At 40.0% G+C, this 10,250-nt stretch overlaps 1 pseudogene; it reads left to right on the top strand.

The window, feature by feature from the left end:
* The first annotated feature begins 4,867 nt into the window (after positions 1 to 4,867).
* On the top strand, positions 4,868 to 6,974 carry LOC129025895 (testis-specific chromodomain protein Y 1-like; annotated as a pseudogene).
* The last annotated feature ends 3,276 nt before the right edge of the window (positions 6,975 to 10,250 follow it).

Raw genomic sequence — 10,250 nt, 5'->3', positions numbered from 1 at the left:
GATAGAAGTAAAAAAAATATTGACTACAGATATTTAAAAGCAGACTTGAGCTGGGGGAAGAACACACTATCAGCAAACCAAAGAAAGGGTGTTAATATTATTAAGTTAGGAAATGATAGATAAAAAAGTAAAGTAATGAGAACAAAGCCTAAAATGCTGTGGAACACTATCAAGCAGCCATATTACGCATACTGGAATTTCAAAGGGTGACAAAAAGAATCAGGAAGACTATATAGAGACAATAATGGTAAAGAATGTCAAACGCAACAGACTCCAAGTAAGAGAAACTCAAAGAAACAAACTCAAATTATATGATAATTAAACCCTTTGAAAGAAAGATAGAGAAAATCTTGAAAGCAACAAAAGAAGTGGCTAGTAATGTTCCAAGAACCCTCAAAATTAATCAGCAATCTTATCTGAAAACTCAGAGGACAGAAAGCAATAGATTAACGTATTGCAAATGATGTAAGAAGAAACTTTTGAACAGAAATCTGATGTTCAAAACATTGTCCCTTATAAGTGAGGGAGAAATCATGACATTTCCAGATAAAAGCTGGGACATTTTACCAGTAGACTATCCTTTTAAAAAATGCCTTATGGGATACTTCACAGTAAAATGAACAGACAATAAAGAGCAGTATGAATGAATATATATTACGGTAAAGATAAACATATAAGATATTATAAAACATAAAGAATAACAGTGCACACCTCCACAACTTGTTTCCCATGTAATTTAAAACACAAATATATTTAATAAAAATACTATAACTAACTTGTGTTTTTGACCTACGATACATAAAGGTATGATTTTGAGAACTCAATAAGGAAATCATTGGGGTGAAGCTATACAGAGTTAAGGGATTTGTGTGTTACTGAAAGTAAGCTAGTATAACCTTAAAAGTGGAATAGCTTTAGAATATTCAATGTAATCACAGTATCAATGACAATTAAAAAAGAAAAAGAATAACAGGCAGGTATAAAGCTTTCTGTACCATGCCAGAAAGTAGAAGATGTGGATTTAGCTACTCTCATTTGAGGCTACCAAGCCAGCTATCATGTACCATGAGACAAAGCCCAAGCTGTCCCACCAGGGCGTAAGTGTGGAGAGCCTAAAGCACATGGTATAGCTGCTATTTCAAACAATTTTCATTACACCAGTGGCGATGAAATAGAATAGGCTCATCCATATGCAGAACCTGGTGAAGAACTGGAGGCAGAAAGAAGTGGATTACAGGTGTCAACCTGTAATCCCAGCACTTTGCAAGGCTGGGGCGGGCAGATCACGAGTTCAGGAGATTGAGACCATCCTGGTTAATACAATGAAAACCTGTTTCTACTAAAAATCATAAAGTTAGCCAGGTGTGGTGGCAGGCCCCTGTAATCTCATCTACTCAGGAGGCTGAGACAGGAGAATCACATGAACACAGGACGCGGAGGTTGCAGTGAGCTGAGATTGTGCAACTGTGCCACTGTACTCCCGCCTGAGTGATAGCTCAAGACTTTGTCTAAAAAAAAAGAAAAATAAATAAAATTTGGTGATGGAAAGATTAGGAAGAAACAGTATGACACTTGGGAACTAGAGCAGCACTGGGGAAAAATGTATATATGACTTTAACAGATGACAGACTAAAAAACAGAAACAATAAAAAAGTGGCATGGACCAGAACAACTAGAACTTTTTCAAACAATACCAGAAGATGAACTTCTATATCTACCAAGCCCAACTTTTCTAAGAATGCTCCTAAAACTCTAGTGTCTGACCAACACCACAAATTCAAAAGCAGCCATTTATGAGCTGCCAGCCAGAATGTTGGCAGTAATCCAGGGTCACACCTGTCCGAACCAAAGAATATGTAGCTACTATATTCAACTATCAAGAAAGACACTTGCCCCTTACAGCCCTATTCACAACAAGAACACAGTGAGTGGCATTCAGAAACTCAAGAATCTGGACCCTATTGCAGCAGATCAGCAGGATACAGTGGTCTTCAAGGAAGGGGAAGGGATGCTCATCAGGGCTTTATCAGATCCCAGGGCAGGATAGTGTGGAATAGAGAACAAGACCCAGATTCACCCACTATTTTCTCAGAAGTCTGGCTCAGTTACTGCTTCCATGGTGGCAGACTCAGCTACCAAAAAAGGTATAGTGGTATTAATGGGCCTATTAGCAGCCAATGGAGAAACAGACATGCATACATCAGTTGCAAGAGTGAAAGATGGGCAAAGAAATGTTACTGACAATGGCAGAGACCAGCCTTTTATCAAGAAGATGTAATTCACCAGAGGGCTAACAGAAAATGTCAGCACATACAGATATATTGCCATGAAGAAAGAGTACAGATTCACCCAGATGTTGCTATAAACTAGATCGACATAAAAAAATGCACTGGATATAGAAGTAATTAAAGAAATGGTTAATGCTCTGAACAGGACTGCTGTGGGTGGGAGGAAGCTTGTGCTGTTCAGTGCACGTGGAAGTGTCCTTTGCTGTGGCCTCGATTTTGGGTACTTTCTGAAGTATTTAAAGAAGGACAGAAACAGAACAAGCCTTGAAATGGTGAACACCATCAAGAAAATTGTGAACAATTTCAATCAATTTTAAAAGCCTATTTTTGTATCAGTCAGTGGCCCATCCTTTGGAATAGGTGCATCCACACTGCCTCTTTGTGATTTCTTCCGAGCTAATGCAAAGGCTTGGTTTCAAACCCCTTATATGACATCTGGACAGAGTCCAGATGGCTGTTGTGTTACTTTAGATCCTACTCGAACTTTGCAACATCTAGCCTCCTTAATTATTGTGACCATGAGACATTACTTCATCCTTTGATTGGTCCCAGCCCAAGGTCTCAGGCCAAGCTGTCACTTCAGCTCCTTTCTTGGTCCAGGGCCAAGTTCCAAGGCTGAGACTTGTAGCTTCTACAAATCATCACTTCAGCTCCAGGTGAATCCAAGGCCAAGTTTCAGGGCCAAGCCAAATAACGCTTACCCCAAGAACACTAAGTACATTCCGTTACTTCTCTGCCTTTAGAAACTGTAAAGCACAGTCTTATAGTAGGTAAACCACCCACATTCCACCCCCACTGTGAAGAGTTTTTTTACTTTCACTTATAAAAGTTTTGATTCAACCTTTTTGCATCTGTCCTCTTTAATTTTCTTGGCCATGAGACAAAGAACTCTGTGTGATACCTCACATTTAGAGATTTCTAGATTGTAGTGGACTAATGAGACCACAATGATTTAAGTCTGGGAATTGAGCTATGGGATGCATCAGCCTTGTGAGACCAACTGACAAACTGTCCCCACACTGTGATACCCACCCTTGGGGGCAGTCAACCATATAGTGGTCACCAACAGAGTCTGAAAAGGGGCAAGGCAGATTGATATGGCCTAGAAACCTGAGGGACACCATCAAGGAGCCATACATATGCATTTTGGAAGTTCGAAGGAAGAGACAAAAGATCATGGAGACTATTTAACAAAATAGTCATAAAGAATGCAACAATTTAAGACAATAAATAAGCACCCAAGTAGCTCAACAGACTTCAAGTAAAAAAAACTCGAAGAAACAAACTAAAACTTACCTGATAATTAGACTGTCTAAAACAAATACAAAGGGAATCCTGAGGATTTTCAAAGGAAGGAGAGGAAGTAGCTAGTCATGTAAAAGGCACCCTAAAAATAGCCAGTGAATCGCTTATCTGAATAACCACTGAAAAGCAGTAGATTACTCACCTGAAAACTAAGATGATAGAACGTAGTAGACTAATATGTTCCAAGTGATGTCAGAAAAAACTGTCAAACCTAAACCTTATAATCCACCAAATTGTCCATCGAAGGTGAGCGACACATTATGACATTCCCACACAAAAGCTGGCACCCTTTACAAGTAGACTACCCTTTAAGAAATGTCTTATGGAGTACTTCAGGGTAGAATGGACAGACATTCAAAAGCAGTATGAACAAACAAAGGTTAAGGTAAAGATAAATACATGTACAAATATATAAGATATAATATTTGGCCAGGCACGGTGGCTCATACCTGTAATCCCAGCACTTTGGGAGGTTGAGTTGTGTGGATCACGAGGTCAGGAGATCAAGACAACCCAGGCTAACACGGTGAAACCCAGTCTCTCCTAAAAGTACAAAAAATTCGACAGGCAAGGTGGCAGGCGCCTGTAGTCTCAGCTACTTGGGAGGCTGACACAGGAGAATGGCATGAATCCGGGAGATGGAGCTTTCAATGAGCCAAGATTGCACCACTGCGCTCCAGCCTGGGTGACAGAGTGAGACTCCATCTCAAAAAGAAAAAAAAACAATTAACAACATGCACTTCCACAAGTTGTTCTCCACGTACCTTAAAACACAAATATATTTAATAAAAAAAACTACCTCTAATTTCTGTTTTTGACATAAACTGAATAAAGGTATAATTTTGAGGACTCAATAAGTGAAATAGTGGAGGTACATTATACAGGAGTGAAGGTTTTGTATGTTACTGAAGACAAGCTAGTGTAACTTTAAAAATGTTATAAGAATAGAATCTTCCATACAATCGTCATAGCAACCACAATTAAACAAACAAACACAAAAGAGTAACAGGCAGGAAGAACGCTTTCTGTTCTACAACAGAAGGTTGTGGCTGTGGATTTACCTACTCTCACCTGAGGCTACTGAGCAAGCTATCATGCACCATAGCATAGCCGCTATTTCACACAATTTTCACTACACCAGTGGTGACGAAATAGAAGAGGTTCATCCATATGCAGAACCTGGTGAAGAACTGGAGGCAGAAAGGAGTGGCTATGTGGAGACACAACTGAAACAAAGTTGGCACAGCAACTGCTCCAATCCTGTGTCTTTCCTCATGGCTTCCCAGGAGTTTGAGGTTGAAAGTATTGTTGACAAAAGACGAGATAAAAATGGGAATACAGAGTATTTGATTCGGTGGAAAGGTTACAACCAACAGGATGACACTTGGGAACCAGAGCAGCACCTTAGGAACTGTGAAAAATGTATACTTGATTTTAATAGACGACAGACTGAAAAACAGAAAAAACTGACATGGACTAGAACCAGTAGAATTTTTTCAAACAATGCCAGAAGAAGAACTTCTAGATCTACAAAAGCGAGCTATTCTAAGAACTCTCCTACAACGCAAGTGACGGATAGACACCACAGATCCAAAAACAGCAAGTTATTTGCTGCCAGCAAGATCATTAGGAGGAAGGCAGCTACACTTCTCTCCGACACACAGAATATGGAGAAAATACATTCAACTATCAAGACCCTTGCACCTGAAAGCCCCTTTAACGACAAGAAAACTGTGAGTGGCTTTCAGAAACTTGAGAAACTGTACCCTATTGCAGCAGATCAGCAGGACACGGTGGTCTTCGAGGTGACAGAAGGGAAACTCCTCCAGGACCCTTTGTCACGTCCTGGTGCATAACAGCCTGGAATAGAGAACAAGACTCAGATACACCCACCAATGTCGCAGATGTCTGGCTCAGTTACCGCTTCAATGGCCACAGGTTCAGCTACCCAAAAAGGTATAGTGGTATTAGTAGACCCATTAGCAGCCAATGGAACAACAGACATGCATACCTCAGTTCCAAGAGTGAAAGGTGGGCAAAGAAATATTACTGATGACAGCAGAGACCAGCCTTTTATCAAGAAGATGTACTTTACCATAAAGCTAACAGAAAGTGCCAGCACATACAGAGACATTGTAGTGAAGAAAGAGGATGGATTTACCCAGATAGTGCTATCAACTAGATCCACAGAAAAAAATGCACTGAATACAGAAGTAATTAAAGAAATAGTTAATGCTCTTAATAACGCTGCTGTGGATGACAGCAAGCTCGTGCTGTTCAGTGCAGCTGGAAGTGTCTTTTGCTGCGGTCTTGATTTTGGGTACTTTGTGAAGCGCTTAAGGAACGACAGAAACAGAGCAAGCCTTGAAATGGTGGATACCATCAAGAACTTTGTGAATACTTTTATTCAATTTAAAAAGCCTATTGTTGTATCAGTCAATGGCCCTGCCATTGGACTGGGTGCATCCATCCTGCCCCTTTGTGATCTCGTGTGGGCTAATGAAAAGGCTTGGTTCCAAACCCCTTATATGACCTTTGGACAGAGTCCAGATGGCTGTTCAACTATTACATTTCAAAAAATGATGGGTAAAGCATCTGCCAATGAAATGTTATTTGCTGGGCGAAAGCTGACAGCACGGGAGGCATGTGCCAAAGGCCTGGTCTCTCAGGTATTTTTGAGTGGAACTTTCACCCAAGAGGTTATGATTCAAATTAAGGAGCTTGCCTCATATAATCAAATTGTACTGGAAGAATCTAAGGCCCTTGTTCACTCTAATATTAAGTTGGAGTTGGAACAGGCCAATGAGAGAGAGTGTGAGGTGCTGAGGAAGATCTGGAGCTCAGCCCAAGGGACAGAATCCATGTTAAAGTATGTTGAAAATAAAACTGATGAGTTTTAGTTGTCAGTCTGACTGCTCAGGACACGAGAACTAAGCTGAACCAAATGCATCATGAGTTGCAAGATGCCCTAATCCATCTTCATAGCCCAAAACAGTTTCACCCATAGCTAAGGCTTGGAAACACAACCGGAAATGCCCAAGCCAGGTATTTAAATTATTACATCATTTTTGAGCACTGCAGCTTTAAAAGAAGTAATAAAACAGCTTGTTTGCCCAAATGTGGTTATTTTACGCTCACATAAGCCCAAATATAAAAGCAGACTGTTGGGTACTAGATTCTTCTTGGAAGCCCTAATGTGTATCTATGGCTACTACTATATATAAGACCAGAGTTGTGATTTATTGGATGTTTATGACAGAGAATCACGTAATAATGTTGATTTTTCTTACTTTTACATGCTAGAATACCTCTACTGGGTTATAAGGCAGCCTCGGCTTCCCTCCCAGAAGGACACAAAATGGTATGAGATGGTGCCCTTGACTTTACAGTGGCACAAGCACTTCAGAGACACACAATTATAAATTAAAAGACTTTTCTTTTAGAATAAATATTTCTGGCACAAAATTCACTGGAGATCATTCTCCTAAACTGAACATATGACTAGAATTTGTGGTGAGATATCACTTGATTTTATTTTCCTTTATAAATGTCTAGTTCTTACCCAGTTGACAAAAGAAAACTTTATCTCTCTAAAGTAAAACTTGTTGCACTGTACTGGTGAATTATGGAATCATTTTTGTGGAAATATCCACGTTCTAATGTTTGTAATGTGCAGATTTATGTTACCTTAGAGTGTGCTCTAGTTAATAAGTTAAAATTCTGGACACATTATTAAAGGCAGAAACTTCTTTCAAAACAAAGACACCTACACTCTGTACGGCCTTTAAAATTATCAGTGTCTCTTTTTATGAGCACACAAATTTCTAGAACACTGCATGTGTTCAGTTACCCAAAAGCTCTATGAATACTGTCTTGCTAATTTTTATCGAGGCTCCATTACATAGGCATAATTGAATAATCCACTGGCCACTGGCGATGAATGTCATCTTTGTCACAAGATCTCTAGGGTGTCGCTTCACCAGCCAACAATCTCTGTGGATGATGTCACCCTTGTGCAAGTTTCCCTTGAGCCTGCTTGTCTAATTTTACACACCCATCTTACAGCCTGCACTCAACTCCAACTATGGGCTTAGGTTTCAGTTTGCTATGGATGTGCCAGGCACAGAATGGAGGCAGATGCGTGAGTGAGTGTTGGTTGAGTCCAGCCACTGCACACAGCTTTGCATGTTATCTGTGATGAGGTAAGCAGGTCAGGTGCTGGTACAGGTGACAATTCCCTGCAGATCTTTAGGTGAATCAGGCATACCACAAGCTTTCTTTTCTGCAGGCACTGAAGAATGCAGTATCATCCAGAAAAGAAGAAATGCCAGAAAATGCAAAGACCCAAACACGTCATCTCAGCCCTGGCTTGGGAAAGGTTTAGATCTGGAATGTCTAAAGGGCAAATGTCCTGCTTTCTTTTTTCTTCTACTTTTCTTTTTTTATTTTTCTTATCTATGGGATCACTATGGCTTAAATTAGGTTTTTCAAAGGGCTCTGTCTCTCTTTCTACTGGAGATTAGGATCTTGTCTTTTCTTCACTCTTTCTCTCTTTGACTGCTTTTCTCTCTTTGACATGCTATAGAAGAAATGTGTTTTGGCCCAGCATCTTTCTGTTGACTATAGGGCTTTTTGTCAGAAACAGTAAGATTTTGGCTTAGCAATAACATAACGTCTTCCCATTTAAGACCCCAAAAAAAGGGCTAGATATTAGAAAGGCTCTATATATGTATTGATGTATCATAAAACTTCCCCAGGTCTTACTTTATTTGTTTAAGGCACTGTAATGAAAAAGAGACTTGCACTTTACTGGCCCATCATTCATTGGGCATTTCCTGTAGGAGTAGTAAGGAACATGGAGGGTTGGATGTAAAAACTGGAAAAGTTGATGATGATGTGAGTAAAAGATTCTCTACATCAAGAAGATGAGAAAACCTGGAGTAAGAAAATTTTGTTTTGATTGTTTCCAGGGAGAATGTTTCTCTGATGTTTGTGAGTTGTTTCTTGTGGGCTTTTCTGATATGACTGCTAAGAAGGCACGTACAATTTTACAATATTTACAAAGATGTCGGGTGCTTCACGGGTCAAAAAGCCTTGCACATAGGAAACTTCAAAGAATGTGCCTTCGACCCTCAGAAACTTTCTAGGTCTTCAATAGTATTGACAAAGAAAAGCTACATAGTTGTGGTGGATTATTGGGAAAATTTCCACAGGCAGAGAAGCAGCCTGGACTATCAGGCTGCAGACAGAATTTTAAGAATCCTGTACAATCCCGTGGTGCAAGCAAACAATTTTTTTTTAAAAGCCCAACTTTTTTGTGTGTGTGCTTAAGACATGCACACAGCTACTCAGATAAAAAAACAAGACCACGCATTAAAATGTTGTGCTTTTTGTGTAACCAGATTGCTTCCAGGAAATAGTCTCTTTTTCAGAACATGTCCATATTGGACTACAGTGTGTTACAAAGGGCACCTTATGTTACTAAACACGCTTCAAGCCCTGAGCCAAATTTCTGTAAATTATCATTTTAGCCTCTGGTCCCATGCCAAGGTCCTGGGCCATGCTTTCACTTTAGCTCTTGTGGGGCTCAGGGCCAAGTTCCTGAGCCAAGCTGAGTCATTGCATCAGCTATTAACAGTTCCAGGCACAAGGACCCAGGAAAGATAAGTAGTGCTTTCTTCAAAACTAGTTAGTACATTTTCTTTCTTCTGAGTCCATAAAAATATCAGACTCTTTTTCAGAGTGGGCAACTGACTCTACTCCACCAGAAGTTAACATATTACACATTTGCTATCATCTCCCCTTTTGCATTCATAATATTTAATTTTCTTCAGATTAAAAATTCTGTGTGTCACCTGATAGATTTTGGTTCACAGGGGCACAGCAAGGTTTGCTTTTGGTTCATGGACTGGGAAAGGCTTTAATTAAAAAGGTCACTAGTAGCTGGGCATGGTGGCTCATGCGTGTTATCACAGCACTGTGGGTGGCCAATGCGGGCAGATCACAAGGAGATCGAGATTGAGATGATCCTGGCTAACATGGTGAAGCTCCCATGAAGTCTATTAAAAATACAAAAAATTAGCCAGGTGTGGTGGTGGGCACCTGTAGTGACAGCTACTTGGTAGGCTAAGGCAAGAGAGTGGCATAAATCCCAGAGATGGAGCTTGTGGTTACCCAAGATCTTGCAACTGGACTCCAGCTTAAGTGACAGAGTGAGAATCCATTAAATAAAAAAGGTGAGTAGGAGTGCAATTCCAAACTACTTACATTCATATCTGCAGCTTGTCCTCTATTTGCATTCACATCTGCCCCTTGTTCTCAGTTTTTGTTTGTTTGTTTTTGTTGTTTGTTTTTTCTTTTTTTAATTTCTGAAGAGCAAAGAAAGCTCTGGGCAAGTGCCAGGTAAAATGCGATAGATTGCCTGCCATTCTTACAAAGCTTAGGAGAAAGGGATGTTGGGAGACACAATGGCAGTCTCTTTTCACCCTCTGCTGTTGAAAAAGTTGCCTCTGTTCCAACCATTTTCTTTCACAGAGGATCCAGCTGTCACATAGGACTGAAAGGATATCTAAGTTAATTGAAGATTTCTGGATAAGACTATATCACGGTGTTATGTGAAGACCTCAAAACTAACTCCAGTTTCTGACAGTCTATCAG

Source organism: Pongo pygmaeus, chromosome Y (genome assembly GCF_028885625.2).
Source record: "Pongo pygmaeus isolate AG05252 chromosome Y, NHGRI_mPonPyg2-v2.0_pri, whole genome shotgun sequence".
NCBI classification, from domain to species: Eukaryota; Metazoa; Chordata; class Mammalia; order Primates; family Hominidae; genus Pongo; species Pongo pygmaeus.
Note: the sequence above shows the minus strand (reverse complement) of the source record. Positions and strands in the feature narration are given on the sequence as shown.